Genomic DNA, 15,228 nt, shown 5'->3' with positions numbered 1-15,228 from the left:
CTTGAAATAAAAAGTAAAGGAACTCTCATTTGCAGATACAAATTAATAATATTCCCCATCTCTAGCTCCAGATCTCAATTCTGATCATCCCTGATCCTTTACAACTTTGTGACTGCATTTCTCTCCATTTATACCAAATTCTTATTGTATCCATTTTCTCTGATTTTCTTTTCTTGTTATGAAGTTACAGTTAGCAGCCAGTGCCTGCAATTATGAAACTTCACACCTTGAGATATGGAGAGACCCAAGGGGAATTTTGAATGTCATAGCAACATATTTTTATTCTCCTATATTAGTGTTTCCCTGTCTGTTGATTCAAGCCTGTGACTACTACTTTGAACAAACCTTAGCATCACCCATAAATAATTCCAACGCTACGGATCCATCTCCTCCTCCAAAATATTGCTCACCAATAACACCAGCCATACTGAATACCACCTGGAAATCAAATATCCTGACTGTAGCCATAATGCTAGTCACATTGATCTTCCTCCGTCACCCTGAAACTTTCTGAAAATAGCTATTAAATGCAGAACAATATTGCCCTCATCACCCTATCAAAATTGCAAGCTGATCAATAACATTTATTATGTTGACGTTTTGAGTCATAGAATTCCATACAGTATGGAAACAGGCCCTTTAGCCCAACAAGTCCACACCGACCCTCCGAAGAGTAACCCACCCAGCCCCATTCCTCCTACCCTATATTTTACTACCAACTAATGCACCTAACCTACACATCCCTGAACACCATGGGCAATTTAGCACAGTTAATTCACCTAATCTGCACATCTTTGGACTGTGGGAGGAAACTGGAGCACCCAGAGGAAACCAGAGCACCCAGAGGAAACACATACAGACATGGGGAGAGTGTGCAAATTCCACACAGACAATCACCCGAGACTGGAATCAAACTCGGGTCCCTGGAACTGTGAGGCAACAGTGCTAACCACTGAGCCACCATGCTGCCCCAACTATAATTGCCATACATAATAAAAATGTTAAACTCTACCAACACTTTGAATTAATTGCAGTACATAATAAAATTTTGTATAGAATCACAAAGGATGGTGCTGTACTTATGTCTGACCCATACAACCTTTCATAATTTTTAGTTACTCAACCATGCTGAAGTCATAAATTTTCATACTTGTGTTTAACATGTAAGCTTACATAATAAAAAAATGACATGGATATTTTAGAATTCTATACACGTTCATAGTGACTGAAGCAGATTGTAACTGTTATTGTTGTCCAGATCATGCTATTTAAAATTTTCATATATATTTGGATAAAGTGCTGATTAAACTTCAAATTTCCTGAAATGTTATCATTATCATTTTCTTAGTCCACAGATTTCTAGTATGAGATTTATCAATATCTCAAAATATGTGAATATCAATATAATTTTCCGACAGATGTCCACACAGTTATATATTTGCTTCATCCTGTGCTGTTGGTTGTAAATGGTTTCCTTCACTTATACCAAAAAAGCAAAAGTTTCCACATGGATAACAACTTTCAGGTCTCCTTTACAGTACTAAACTTCAGTTCTAAAGTGGAAAGCTTCTTATAATCTGGTGGTAACCAATGTGAGCATTCAGGTCATGATTTGTAACCAAGTTATACTGAACTTCAGTAAAAACATCGAAATCCAGAAACTGTAGTGATGGTGCATATCTCCACTCTTTCCCCACCCAAATGAATCTGTCTGAAATACTGGGAATTGGACCATTTGCAATATCAGGATTTTGGAGTGGCACCTTTCTATCTAGATAGTCACAAATTCAATAGTAGAGGTAAAAACAATGACTGCAGATGCTGGAAACCAGATTCTGGATTAGTGGTGCTGGAAGAGCACAGCAGTTCAGGCAGCATCCAAGGAGTTCCTTGGATGCTGCCTGAACTGCTGTGTTCTTCCAGTACCACTAATCCAGAAACAAATTCAATAGTTGTTGTCTCTTATCATGATACTACTTACTGCTAGGTTTTATATTTAATCAGAAATAGATCTCTCCTGGGACTTCGGAATTTAATATTTCACTCTCAAACCCATTGCGTTGGTCACATTTCACAGTAAGTGAAGGTATGATGAAGTTAATATAGAAACCAAGGCTGTCACCTAAAGTCAGATGCTCTGGGTTCAAGTCTTATTCCAGGATGGTTAAGGAAAATTCCTTCTCGGTGTTTCACCATAAAGCCCAACTGAATTATTTGTTCCAATTTTAAGTGGGAAATGAATGCACAACTACCTGACTCAAAAAGAGTGCTACATTTGATCCATATTTGACACTTTATAGCAGCAGAATAATATTTCCAAGTGGAAGTTCCACTGATCTTGGAAGTTTTGACACAGGAGCCATAGCGCCATAGAGATGTACAGTTTGGAAACAGACCCTTCGGTCCAACCTGTCCATGCTGACCAGATATCCCAACCCAATCTAGTCCCACCTGCCAGCACCCGGCCCATATCCCTTCAAACCCTTCCTATTCACATACCCATCCAAATGCCTCTTAAATGTTGCAATTGTACCAGCCTCCACCACATCCTCTGACAGCTCATTCCATACATGTACCACCCTCTGTGTGAAAAAGTTGCCCCTTAGGTCTCTTTTATATCTTTCCCCTCTCACCCTAAACCTATGCCCTCTAGTTCTGGACTCCCTGACCACAGAGAAAAGACTTTGTCTATTTATCCTATCCATGCCCCTCATAATTTTGTAAACCTCTATAAGGTCACCCCTCAGCCTCCAACACTCCAAGGAAAACAGCCCCAGCCTGTTCAGCCTCTCCCTATACCTCAAATCCTCCAACCCTGGCAACATCCTTGTAAATCTTTTCTGAACCCTTTCAAGTTTCACAACATCTTTCTGATAGGATGGAGACCAGAATTGCATGCAATATTCCAACAGTGGCCTAAGCAATGTCCTGTAAAGCCGCAACATGACCTCCTAACTCCTGTACTCAATACTTGCATTTATCTGAATTAAACTCCATCTGCCACTTCTCAGCCCATTGGCACATCAGGTCCAGATCCTGTTGTAATCTGAGGTAACCCTCTTTGCGGTCCATTACACCTCCAATTTTGATGTCATCTGCAAACTTACTAACTGTACCTCTTATGCTCGCATCTAAATAATTTATGTAAATGACAAAAATTAAAGGACCCAGTACCGATCCTTGTGGCACACCATTGGTCACAGGCCTCCAGTCTGAAAAACAACCCTCCACCACCACCCTCTGTCTTCTACCTTTGAGCCAGTTCTTTATCCAAATGGCTAGTTCTCCCTTTATTCCATGAGATCTAACCTTGCTAAACAGGGGGACCTTATCGAACGCCTTACTGAAGTCCATATAGATCACATCTGCTGCTCTGCCTTGATCAATCTTCTTTGTTACTTCTTCAAAAAACTCAATCAAGTTTGTGAGACATGATTTCCCACGCACAAAGCCATTTGAAGCTGTGTAACAGGTGTTCCTTGGAGTTGCAACATGCTTCTTGGTGAACTGAATATCTGTTAAATGCTTTCATACAAGGTTGCACACATCAATATATTGGACTTGTCCACCGCTACCATGAATGTACCTGGCATCTTGCAAGAAGGTCTGGTGATAACTGAGGACAAGTCCACTAGTTGCACTTGTAGTACTCCTTAATTAAGTGCATAATGGAACATTGGCTAATATGTATGACATCTGTAGCTCAACCCTTGATGACCAGTCCTATGCCAGTCTGACTATATCCTAGCTATAGAGGTGTATCTTCCAGAGCCTAAGATTTCTAAGTTATCCAGTCCTCCTTTTCTGCACATCTTGCTGAAGTACCAGTTTTCTTCATGAAAACCAAACAATTTCCTTTATATTGCAATGTCAAGCTTTTATGAATGGAAACTATTTTGAATTATGCCCTAAACTGATAACAAGATAGTACTTCATTGTCCAAGTGGTTTCAGGAAATTACCCAAGTGCTACTTTGGAGTTCTGAGACAGTAACATTTGTATTAATATTTACTAATATAACTGTACAATTTGTATAATGAAATGAAGTTGTGTTTAACTTGCTGATGGCCAGCAAAATTGATTGGACTGGCCCACTGGCTCATGTATAATGCAGCACCACAGCATATTGAGTATTGAGTTGCTGAAACCCAATTTCTACACTACAATGAATTAGCTGGATGGACTGCATAGAAGGAAACAGTCCGAGGAAGACTACTTTACCTCGGTGTTTTCAGGCTTGGTGATTCTTGATGCCTAGGCACAGGAATCTGGAGGCTTCCTGCCTCTATTCCTGATGAAGGGCTTTTGCCCGAAACATCGATTTTCCTGCTCCTTGGATGCTGCCTGACCTGCTGTGCTTTTCCAGCACCACTCTGATCTAAACCCATTCAGCTCATCAGACTTCCTCACCATTCAATATGGTCATGGATGAATGGACACTTCAATACCTTTTATTCACCCCATCTCCATACATTTGCATGCCAATGGTAATCAGCAACCTATCAACCTCTACCTTAAATATAATCAAAGACTGAGTCTCCACAGCCTTCTGGGGTAGACAATTCCAAACGCTCACAACCCTCTGAGTAGAATAATTTCTCCATATCTCAGAACCAAGTGGTATTCAGTACTCCCTCTAGCTTTTCTTTGGCACACAATGGTTTGTGCACACAATGAATTCCAAAACCAGACATCAGTGCAGTGACCTATCAATCAGCATGTACAAAACAATGTAGAGGGAATATTGGTGGTACCCACTTGTATTTTTTTAATTGCATTGCCTGGTTTCACTCAATCCAACATCTACCCTGTCTATACCTTAAGTATTTTGTAGGTTTCAATGAGATCATCCCTCATTCTTGGAAAATCTACGAATGCAGCACCAGTTTTCCCAATCTCTCTTCATCAGACAGTTCCTCCATCCCAGGAACAAGTCTGGTAAACCTTTTGTTACTCTTGCTGTATGGCAATAGTAGCTTTAATGAGATAGAGACCAAAACTACACATAATAATTCCCATGTAACACGCTCCTATACAATTGAAGCAAGACTTCTCCACTCTTGTACTCCTGTATTCAAGTCCTTTCTATGGGAAATGGAAGATCTTCCTCATTTGGTTGTTAATGGTGAGCTTCATAGACCTTCCTTAACAGGCAGGAGAAAAAGCTAGAAAAACAAAAAAAAAGTTCCTTCACAGTTTTACACATCTGTTCCATCATCTTTTCAGCTTGGATTTGACATATCTTCAGGGACTAGCATTCAGACATGCTCATAAGCCTGTTGTACTTTAGAAGTAATAATTGTGCTTGAATTATTGGCACTAATGCTGAGTCCAATCCAGTCCATGTCCATATATCAGTCCAGAACAAATCATTCCCAGTTACGTACTGCTCTGTAACCAAGATGAGTAGAATTCTAGGTTTAGAGTGAGAGGGGAAAGATTTGAAAGGGACCTAAGGGGCAACTTTTTCCCGCAAAGGATGGTGTATGTATGGAATAAGCTGCCAGAGGAAGTGGTGGAGGCTGGTACAATTACAGCATGGGTATATGAATAGGAAGATTGGCAAATGGGACTAGATTAATTTAGGATATCTGGTCGGCATGGACGATTTGGTCCAAAGGGTCTGTTTCCATGCGGTACATCACTATCTCTAAGTCTGTGTGAGGATCTTTTGGAAGTTTGTTATTTATAGATTACAATTATTTTAAGCTCTGAAATTGCAAGAGTAATTTTGCCTTCTTTTGCTGTGTGGGAAATCTTCGACATTGGCTAGAATGCTCGTTTTATACTCTTTCCATTGACCATAATGCAACTTTTAATCAAACCCTGGAAAACCTCACCAAGACTCTGCCCCCTCACAAGCAATCCATAAGTATTCATTCTGATGCACTGGAAGCTTATAGAATAGAGTCCCTACAGTTTGGAAACAGGCCCTTCAGTCCAACAAGTGCACTCCGACCCTCCGAAGAGAAACCCATCCAGACCCGTTTTCCTACATTTACCCCTGACTAATGCACTAAACCTACACATCCTTGAACACTGGGGCAATTTAACATGGCCAATTCACCTAACCTGCACATCTTTGGATTGTGGGAGGAAACTGGAGAAGCCGAAGGAAGCCCATGCAGACAAGGGGAGAATGTGTGGACTCCACACAGACAGTCACCCGAGGCTGGAATCACACAGGTCCCTGGCACTGTGAGGCAGCAATGCTAACCACTGAGCCACTGTGCCACCCTCTTGGGCTTGAATGTCTGACATGGATATTGGCAGTTACCCTCCTAGTTACCCTCTTCTGTTCCTCATGTGTAAAAGAGGAGTGCAGAGTGAAATCAAGTGACACACAGTGAAACCAGTGTTTCTCCTGATCCAGGTAGCTTCCTGTTAAGCAGGTGAGGATTAAATTGGCCCCAAACCGAGCCTGTGCTCCTAATGTGCACATTGTGCGAGTATCACAATTTTCTAACCACTGAGCATTTTTTAATCCTATTGGGCCCATTGGATCATGTGACCCTCTCCAGCAGCAATTTAGCTCCGCCTACTCCTCGACCCTTGCCTCAGAGCCCTGTAAGTGTTTTTCTCTTCAGATACGCACGCAATTCACTTTAAAAAGCTACGTCTGAATTTGTCTCCACTTGTCTCTGGAGATTATAAACACTTAACTGTTTTTTTTTATGTTGCCTATGATTCTTTAGTCAATTATTTTAAATCTGTGCCTTTGTTTCTTTTCTTTCATTTGTGGGATTGGTTGGTTGGGCCAGTTGGGCCAGTGTTAATTGCTCATCATGAGTTGCTTTTGAGAAGGTTATGCTGAGATCTCTTCCTGAACTGCTGCAATCCACTTGATGTTGGGTAAGTCCATATTGCTGTTAAGAGAAGATTTGTTTATTAAACTTACTAGTCAATAGGAATGGTTTCCATTGATTGTGTTGATCTCTCGTGATTTTGAACACTCAATCAGTTCTCCTCTCAACCATCTCTTCTTTAAAGTCACTAACTCCAGTTTCTCCAATCCATCTGTGTAACTGCATTCTCATAGAACTTTTCTGCATTCTCCTTAAACCCTTTATGTCGTTTCTAAAGTTTGGTGGCCAGAATTAGACACAGCTATCCAGTGAGGTTTAAGCCAGTGTCCTCTAAAGGTTCAAATCAACCAGAAGAAAGTGAGGACTCAGATGCCGGAGATCAGAGTCGAGAGTGGTGCTGGAAAAGCACAGCAGGTCAGGCACTATCCGAGGAGCAGGAGAATCAATGTTTTGGGCAAGACCTCCTTGCTAAATCTGGCAACGTGAATTTCCAAATACATCGACAATATTCATCAATGCAAAGTCAAAATCAGTGGCAGTCGGTGCAGAATGTTTAGCATGCCTGGTCTTTCATTGTCACGTTCACTGGCTGGAAGTCTGTTTTCGCACCAAATGGATAAAATGCTTTCCACCAATAATTTGACCAGAATAAGATCATAAGACATGGCCAACAGCAACATTTTCTGTTTAGAAGTTTAAGTTTCTCATTTAATATGATCGATGTTGTAGTGACATCCGGAAACAATTCAATAATGCTGCAAGCCAGAGTGAGAATTTCAGTTTGATTCCTGACATTCGCACATATAGGCAAAAGTGAGGACTGCAAATGCTGGAAATCAGCATCTAGATTAGAGTGATGCTGGAAATGCGCAGCAGGTCAGGCAGCATCTGAGGAGCAGGAAAATCAACGTTTCGGGCTATATCGACAGTGCTCCTCTATAAAAACAAAAGCCAGTAAGCCTGATGTTCGATGAAATAACTGCACAGAGGCCGGGTCCCATCACCAAGTCAGCCCTTACCAGTGCACAGTACAATGGCTATGGCCAGCTAGCTCAGAATCAGTCCTCAGCTGAAGAGGTTCGAATATCCTGGTTTTATATATACAGGACACAATCCTTTATCTGAAATGCTCGGGACTAGCTGGTTTTCGGAATTCAGAATTTTCAGATTTCAGAATATTCACAGTTTTATGGTGAAATGTTAAAAAATCTTACCAGAGGAGCAGACTCACTCAGTAAAACGGGCCCTGAGATAGAATCGAGGCCTGCCATTGCTGGGGCACCCCCCCACCACGTCGCATCTGAGTGACACGCATTGATGGGGTGTCAACTTGGGTTAACTGTTTGCATGCCAAACAACCTTGTTAATGAGAAAAAAAACTTCACAATGAAACCTTTGGACTTTGGAACTTTTTGGATTTCGGGATTTCGAATAAAGGGTTGTCAACCTGTATGTATGTGTATATATATTATATGTATAAAATGTAACCTACTTTTCCTAATCAACCTGTTCAGACATGTTATTATGCACCTCTGGAGCAGGCGGGGCTTGAACCCAGGTCTGTCAGTCAAGGGGTTGGGACACTACCACTGCCAACCAAGAAGGCCCTTTCTCCTGGTTTTTTTTTCTTTTTATATTTTTCCTTTTTATTATATTAAACAGTACAGTTTACAAACGTTAACATTAACAGCTGTATACAGTGAAAGAGCAATTTACAAGGGAGAGGAGTGGCAAAGCCAAACCCCAAATCCCATTATTCAACCAGTTTTCAGGGAAATGAGGACAAACCTCAAATCCCTCTCCTGGTTATAATATTTTATTAAACAAATTACAAAACAGTTTACAAAAACAGTTAACATTTACAGCTGTATACAACAGCAATTTTATAAGGGAGAGGAGCAGCAAAGCCAGACCCCAAACCCTACCATTCAACCAGTTTACAGGGGGATGAGGACAAACCTCAAATCCCTCTCCTGGTTATATTATATTTTATTAAACAAATTACAAAAACAGTTTACAACAAACAGTTACATTTATAGCTACATACAAGAGACAGCAATTTTACAAGGGAGAGGAGCAGCAAAGCCAGGCCCTCTCCTGGTTATATTATTTTATTAAACAAATTACAAAAACAGTTTACAACAAACAGTTACATTTACAGCTACATACAAGAGACAGCAATTTTACAAGGGAGAGGAGCAGCAAAGCCAGGCCCTCTCCTGGTTATATTAGTCATCCCAGGCTTTCCTAATTGGCCCACATTAACAACCCCAATCAAGAATCTCATAGGCCACTTGGTCCTAACATTTTGATTTATGAATTTTCAAAAACAATACAATTAACAAAATAACTGTTTTTGTTCAAGCTGCCCCACGACCTTGAATTCATAAGAGAACCTCTGGTTGAATGGTTGAGTAGAAAAATCTTTGTTGAATTGTTAAGTAATAAATATATTCTCGAATGATAGAATGAAATGTTTTTTAAATAGGCTGATTGAATTTTTCATGTGTCCTGAAGCATGCAGTTATATTGTCACTTCTGCATTAATATAAAATTGCTTTGAATGCATGTTGGTATGAATATGACAATGTAATTTGGGAGAGCAGTCCTGGTTGACCACTGAGTATAAAGAAGTCAAGCTATATTAGACTTCTTCAGACAGTCATATCCCATCACCTGCGATGTAAATTCCACCTGTTGGGAAACCACATTGTGAGACCCGGATTGAGAGCTTTCAAAACTTTGGTTGGAGTCATTTTAGTGTTCTAAGAGCTGCTCCATGTTTTTCTAATACTTCCAATTAGCATAGAGTATTAGTCTCCTGTAATAGTATGGTTGATAATTCTGTCAAAAAGTTCCTCACTGTCACGTCTAGAAAATGCAAGTAGTATTTCCTGATCCAATTTGATATTTTGATTTTGATTTGATTTATCATTGTCACATGTACCAAGACACAGTGACAGGTATTGTTTTGCGTGCTATTCAGACATCGGTACGTCAGGTCTAGTCTGCTTCCTGAATTCAATGACCAACTCCTCTTCGCTAACATTGAGGGAGAAATCACTGTCTTCTCACCATGCCACTAAGCTCTCTACCTCTTTCCTGTACACTGTCTTGACATTGTTTGAGATCCGACCTACTACAATGGTGTCATCAGCAAATTTGTAAATGGAGTTAGAGCTGAAATTGGTCACACAGTGTATATGGAGTACAGTTAAGGGACTGAGTATGCAGCTTGCAGGACACCATTGTTGAAGATTATTGTGGACGAGGTGAAGTAGCCTTTCCTTGCTGATTGTGGTCTGGTCAGAAAATTGAGGATCCAGTTGGAGAGGGCGGAGCAGAGTCCTGAGTCTAGGAGTTTGGACATAAGTTTGTTTGGAATTATAGTTTTGAAGATGAAATTCAATTTAGCAACTTTCAGGAGGTACTGTGTGCTACTGGAAGTATAATGAGCAGCATTAGTGTCTGTGGTTAGCACTGCTGGGACCCAGGTTCAATTCCAGCCTTGGATGACTGTCTGTGTGGAGTTTGTATGTTCTTGCCACGTCTGTGTGAGTTTCCACTGGATGTTCTGGTTTCCTCCTACAGTCCAAAGATGTGCAGGCTATGTGGATTGACCATGTTAAATTGTCTATAGTGTCCAGGGATGCGCAGGCTAGGTGGATTAGCCATGGGAAATGCAGGGTTACAGTGATACGATGGGGGCTGGCTTTGAAGGTTGGTGCAGATGCAATGGGCTGAACAGCCTCCTTTTGCATTGTAGGGATTCTATGATTAGTTAAGTTACTTTCTCCTTTGGCGTTGTTATCAGTGTTCAACTTGACAATCACTTAAGCATGTCAGGTAAGTAAGACCTATTTGCGGTACTGATTTTTGTCCTTCATTGATAAAGGCAGCACAGCCAAATGTGGATGGAATTAATAGCTCAGCCCAGCAAATATTCCTCAACCTCTCTGGTACAGCGTTGCATAAAAGCAGAAAGGCTTCACACTAAAATGCTGCCAAAATCAAAACTGTATAAACTGCTGAGAGAACACTGGAACTGACCAATTCAGGAAAGAAAGATTTACATTTACATGGTCCCTTTCATGACCACCAGATGTCTCAATGTGCATCTCCTCAGTTCCGCACTGGAGCTTCAACTTAGATCTTTGCACTCAAGTTATAGAGAGAGACTTAGATCCACAATTTTCTGTGTTGGGTAAGCATTCCCCTCTGTAACTAAGCATCCCCACAGATAGGATAGAGGTTTGGTCAGCTCTCCTACGTCTGTAGCAGTTCTGGTGGCTTCAGTTGTGGACTGCTCCAATTTAGGAACGTAAGCGAGCAGTTCAGCTATTCTAGTGCCAGTCAATTGTTGCCAGCAGAAAGAACGGAGGCTGGTGCTGGAGAGGGCTGAGTCTGACAGATGGGAGAGCAATTAAATACTGAAGCAGTAATCAATCAATAGTGCAATATGGGAACCCATGATTAACTAATGTTTCCTTCATCTACTAAAGTATGGGGTGTCTCACCTTCATTATGGTGAATAATATAAGTTCCATTGTATTTGTGCTCTCAGCTTTACAGCTTTTAATCTGGATCTATTTCTAATTAATCAAACAAGCCCTTTTCTCTCGAGATCAGTTGTGTTTTGACTGTTGTTGACCTTGGAGCTGTGATAACCTCACTAGCCTTCATCTCTTGTTGGTATTTTCTGAGTACTGTAGCAGAGGGAGTGGCTGTGCATGTAATGCTTTCTTCTCTTACACCTCAAAACTAGGGGAGAGGCCAGATTTTGCTAAAACAGAGCTTCAGAAGAATAGATAAAAATTTTGTGAGGCATTTGCTTATTAATGTCAGTCCTGTCCAATGACTCTGTCATTTGTAAATTGTATCTCGTAAGTATAGCTTTACAGATGCTTATGTCTTAATCTCCCATCTGCTCAGTTTGTCTTTTAGTTCCTAGTTTATGCTGGTTATTCACTGTTTCTCTGATGTAGGCTCTACAATTTCTCCATTACCCTGTGAACAAAGGCCATACAGAGCTTTTAACATCATCTTCTGCATCATTTAACTGTATTTGTATTTCCTGTTTTATTATCTGGATAGTAAAGATATCAAAACACTGATACACAAATGTTAAAAAAAAAGCTTTCTTATTATACCATCAGCATTAACTTTCCATTATATATACAGAAGCTGGTTGTCAATTTTAACAATATTCACTGACAAATAAAGCTTTGTTGAATTCTGTTTAACCAATTCTGTATGTAATGAGGGAATCACTTTACTAATGCTTTGCTTTTCTTATGCTTTTTTTATATAATGGTTAATCTGCAGGATAAAGTTTGCTAGTTAAATTCCTGGTATTGGAGTCATTTCCTTAAATTATGTGGGTTCATTGAAAGCTAGTCCATGGGCCATCCAGAATCCTGACAGTTCAAGAACGCAGAGGTGTCAACCAAATCTCGGCATCTGCATGTCACAGAATTGTTAGTGTTGAAGATGACCATTCAGTCTAATGTGGCAGCACCAACTCTCCTGATGAATTTTAACCTCCTGCCTTTTTGCGCTGCACATTGTTTCTATGCAAATAATCATCTAATTGAGTGATTCACTTGAACCTGCCTTCACTACGTTTGCTGGCAGTACATTCCCGACCCAAACCACACACTGTGTGAAAAAGTTATTTTTCCTATTGCATCACATTTTCTTCTTTTGAAAATTAATGTAAATCTGCACTTACTCAATCTCCCCTCAGCTTTCTCATCTATAAGAAATGATGAGGAGGAGCTGGTGTTGGATTGGGGTGGACAAAGTGAAACAACACAGATTATAGTCCAAGAGGTTTATTCGGAAGCACTAACTTTCGGAGCTTGTTTCCGAAAGCTAGTACTTCCAAATAAATCTGTTGGACGATAACCTGGTGTGTTTTTTAACTCTGCAAGAAAAACAGTTCCAACTTCTGAAAACTGTCAACCATCTAAGCTACTCATCCTTGGAATCATTCCAAATTGTTCATGTCTTTCCCAAAGAGTGGTGGCCAGATCAGTACACATATTCCAACTGAGATCTATTTAGTGCCTTTTGAAGGTTCAGCATATCCTTCCTCATCTTTTTCTCTATGCCACTACTAATCATTTTATAGTTTATTAACCAAGTAAATTAGTACCTAATACTTTTCTGTAACAGACATGTCAGTAAGAATATATTAATATTTCTATTAATATAAATTGTGTTAATTGTATTAGTATAAAAAGTTTGCCGTAGATGTGTTGCTGGAAAAGCGCAGCAGGTCAGGCAGCATCCAGGGAACAGGAGAATCGACGTTTCGGGCATAAGCCCTTCTTCAGGAAGAAGGGCTTATGCCCGAAACGTCGATTCTCCTGTTCCCTGGATGCTGCCTGACCTGCTGCGCTTTTCCAGCAACACATCTCCGGCTCTGATCTCCAGCATCTGCAGACCTCACTTTCTTCTATAAAAAGTTTGCGCTGTCTGTTTGTATCTAGCTAGTTATCCTCTCTCATCCCTTCATGCTAACTTAGAGTCATAGAGATGTACAGGACGGAAACAGACATTTCGGTCCATGCCGACCAGATATCCCAACCTAATCTAGTCCCACCTGCCAGCACCCGGCCCATATCCCTCCAAACCCTTCCTATTCATATACCCATCTGAATGCCTCTTAAATGTTGCAATTGTACCATCCTCCACCACATCCTCTGGCAGCTCATTCCATACACGTACCACCTTCTGTGTGAAAAAATTGCCCCTTAGGTCCCTTTTATATCTTTCCGCTCTCATCCTAAAACTATGCCATCTAGTTCTGGACTCACCGATCCAAGGGAAAAGACTTTGTCTATTTACCCTATCCATAATTTTGTAAACCTCTATAAGGTCACCCCTCAGCCTCCGACGCTCTAGGGAAAACAGCCCCAGCCTGTTTAGCCTCACCCTATAGCTCAAATTCTCCAACCCTGGCAACATCCTTGTAAGTCTTTTCTGAACCCTTTCAAGTTTCACAACATCTTTCCGGTAGGAAGGAGACCAGAATTGCACGCAATATTCCAACAGTGGCCTAACCAATGTCCTGTACAGCCACAACATGACCTCCCAACTCCTGTACTCCATACTCTGACCAATAAAGGAAAGCATACCAAATGTCGTCTTCACTATCCTATCTATCTGTGACTCCACTTTCAAGGAGCTATGAACCTGCACTCCAAGGTCTTTTTGTTCAGCAACACTCTCTAGGACCTTACTATTAAGTGTATAAGTCCAGCTAAGATTTGCTTTCCCAAAATGCAGCACCTCGCAATTATCTGAATTAAACTCTATCTGCCACTTCTTAGCCCATTGCCCCATCTGATCAGGATCCTGTTGTAATCTGAGGTAACCCTCTTCGCTGTCCACTACACCTCCAATTTTGGTGTCATCTGCAAACTTACTAACTGTACCTCTTATGCTCACATCCAAATCATTTATATAAATGAGGAAAGGTAATGGACCAAGCACCAAACCTCATATCACTCCACTGGTTACAGGCCTCCAGTCTGAAAAACAACCCTCCACCACCACCCTCTGTCTTCTACCTTTTGAGCCAGTTCTGTATCCAAATGGCTAGTTCTCCCTGTATTCCGTGAGATCTAACCTTGCTGACCAGTCTCCCATGGAGACCCTTGTCGAACGCCTTACTGAAGTCCATATAGATCACATCTACCGCTCTGCCCTCATAAATCCTCTTTGTCACTTCTTCAAAAAACTCAAATCAAGTTTGTGAGACATGATTTCCCACGCACAAAGCCATGTTGACTATCCCTAATCTTGCCTTTCCAAATACATGTAAATCATGTCCCTCAGGATTCCCTCCAACAACTTGCCCACTACCGATGTCAGGCTCACTGGTGTATAGTTCCCTGCCTTGTCCTTACCATCCTTTTTAAACAGTGGCACTACGTTAGCCAACCTCTAGTCTTCCGGCACCTCACCTGTGACTATTGATGATAAAAATATCTCATCAAGAGGCCCAGCAATCAATTCTCTAGCTTCCCACAGAGTTCTTGGGTGCACCTGATCAGGTCATGGGGATTTATCCACCTTTACGCATTTCAAAATATCCAGCACTTCCTCCTCTGTAATATGGACATTTTGTAAGATGTCACCATCTATTTCCCTACAGTCTATATCTTCCATATCCTTTTCCACAGTAAATACTGATGCAAAATACTCATATAGTATCTCCCCCACTTTCTGCGGCTCCACACAAAGGCCGCCTTGCTGATCTTTGAGGGGCCGTATTCTCTCCCTAGTTACCCTTTTGTCCTTAATGTATTTGTAAAAACCCTTTGGCTTCTCCCTAATTCTATTTGCCAAAGCTATCTCATGTCCCCTTTTTGCCCTCCTGATTTCCCTCTTAAGTATACTCCTACTTCCTTTA

The 15,228-nt window shown here is 40.9% G+C and overlaps 1 protein-coding gene across 6 annotated transcripts in view; it reads left to right on the top strand.

The window, feature by feature from the left end:
* Positions 1–15,228, top strand: part of LOC122541842 (testis development-related protein) — a 64,731-nt gene that overhangs the window by 35,113 nt on the left and 14,390 nt on the right. The window lies entirely within an intron of this gene.

This window comes from Chiloscyllium plagiosum, unplaced genomic scaffold (assembly GCF_037043375.1).
Source record: "Chiloscyllium plagiosum isolate Xiang-an unplaced genomic scaffold, Cpla_swu_hap1 HiC_scaffold_3, whole genome shotgun sequence".
Taxonomy (NCBI): domain Eukaryota; kingdom Metazoa; phylum Chordata; class Chondrichthyes; order Orectolobiformes; family Hemiscylliidae; genus Chiloscyllium; species Chiloscyllium plagiosum.
Note: the sequence above shows the minus strand (reverse complement) of the source record. Positions and strands in the feature narration are given on the sequence as shown.